A 2500-nucleotide genomic window follows, 5' to 3' on the forward strand; every position below is an offset into this window, starting at 1 on the left:
TACGCCTATCATTCGCAACGTGAATCCATGAGGTCACACACTCCACCAATTCATCCACTGAAGCACTCTCGTCAACATTCATACCATTCAAAAACGCATACTCTCTTAGCTCACTAACATACCCATCCCAGTCAACACCCCTGCTGGACCACCTCCTCCCGGCCATCGCAACATTCTCACACTCATTCACACAATTCACTTTTATACTGATCACATTGTGATCACTCACTCCCCAGTCACTCTTCACGACCCATTCAAACTGACACCTGGTCCACACATCATTCACCAGAGTGACATCAATGTCACTCTGCCCATGCACTCCCGCAAACGTATACCATTCACTCGGTTCATTCAACACATGCATTCCGGTTCCAAGTATCCATCCCTCAATCATTTCACCTCTCTCAACACATTCTCTCGAATGCAGGTCGCCCTTGCTGAACCACAAGGGCGACACTGCATTCGCATCCATACCAATCAGTAGCCTCTTTCCCCTCATTCGCTCACGCACACACTCCAGATACTGCAGGTACGGTCCAATCTCTTGGCCGTACCTGCAGTAGACCGACACAACATACACTTCACCAAAATCCCCCTTGATCCACACGCATACACCAAATTCATTAGTACACTCTCGCACACACATAGACTCAATACACTCGCCATTCACAACCACGGCGGCCTTCTTTGGGCCCACCTCCGCAACATACACATTCATACTCGCAGGCAAACCTTTTACGCATCCATCCACTGCCACATACGGCTCTTGTATTATGGCCACATTCACTCTCTTCTCACTCATCAACGCACCCAAATCACACATTACCGCATATGCTCGTTGACAGTTACACTGGATCGTATGTAACATACATTCAGCCATTTATTCAGCATTTATCCTCATTCGTTCCCGCTCAACCATTCTCACATATTCCGGGCACACCGAAGACGTAACCGAGTGGTTACTTTTAAGCCCTTTCACTCTACAATTTCGACAGCACTCCTCCTTCTTACATACATTCCGCAGGTGGCCACTCTCGCCACACTTCTGGCACACGCTTTCCTTTTCTTTACACTCCTTCGCCATATGCCCAAACGCGCAGCATTTGTGGCAACGGAGCACACTCACAAATTCTCTTAACTTGCACGCCTTCCATCCAACATACATTCGTCCTTCCGCAATCATTCTGTTCCACATTCTCACACCCATCTCAAATATCACGTTACCCACACATGCATCCTTCTTGTTAGTACGACTAACAACACGCACACTTTTCTTAAAATCACTCACACTCACGCATTCCTTTAAATTCTTCTCATACAACTCATTCATCAGTTCTTCGGTCGGTATTTCGCAGGGCACGTCGAAGACAATTACCTTCGCCCCGATCTTACGAGGTTCATCGACCTTCATACCGATCTCGTCGAACTTTTTGCATTCACGCATACGCTGCATCTCACTTGCACTCACCGTTTCGACGGCTATGCCCCCACTTCTCGTCTTTCGCACAGCTTTCACTCTCACATTTAAACACTTGCTCACTTCATTCATAACTTTTGTTTTTACTTCCTCACTAGACATACGCACACTCTCATCCTTTGGTTTGATTACTACGGCAAACCTTGGCTCATTCACACGCAACACTGGCTCTCGTACATTCATTCTAGCACTCTCATTTGCATTCACGCTCTTCTTAGAACCTAGCACACTCGCAAACGTTCTCGCACTCGTTCCCTGGACGGGTCTACATACACTCATACTCTCGCGCTTCTCACATTCATCCAAACGACCCTTCAGTCGCTCATTCTCGCACATAAGCTTAACCACACACTGCTCATACTCACTCATGCATCCCAACACAATCTCACTTACACTTTTACTCACACGATTACTGTCACTCAACACACATTTTCTTACACGCTCACCTATCGCACGCATCACATTCATCACATCTTTCTCAACATCACACTCACGCACAGTCATAACGCTCGCACACAGATCCGCACCCACATTCAATTCACCACGCACACTCTCATTGTCACTCATCTCACACTCGCTCACATTCACACTCTCGTCAGTCCTCGCGCGCTTCGATCCCGCACTGCTATCGCGGCTGTTGCGACGCCTACGCACACTGACGCTCCTGCTGCGCGAGGCAGTAGCCGTCGCCTCATCGGCGCGACTACTCCTCGCCTCCTCCACTATATCCTCTTTCTTCCCCTTTTTCTCCTCCTTTTTCCCCTCCTTCCCTTCCGCCTTTTTCCCCTTTTCCCCAATAATAGTTTTAAGTGAATAACGCTTTTCCATAATGGTCCCACGAGTGGGGTCGATCTATACGTCGCCACGTGGGGTGACGCCCATTCCCACGTGGAAGGCTACTACTCACGGGATTCGCCAGGTGTCCCGCGGGGGGCCGCTAAGGACCGGTGCACCCACCGGCCACGTATCCACAGTGTTAGTGCAAGGCGGATACGCGCCCTTCGCCGCGCGCCATAGCTTGAG

This window comes from Nomia melanderi, unplaced genomic scaffold (genome assembly GCF_051020985.1).
Source record: "Nomia melanderi isolate GNS246 unplaced genomic scaffold, iyNomMela1 scaffold0241, whole genome shotgun sequence".
Taxonomy (NCBI): Eukaryota; Metazoa; Arthropoda; class Insecta; order Hymenoptera; family Halictidae; genus Nomia; species Nomia melanderi.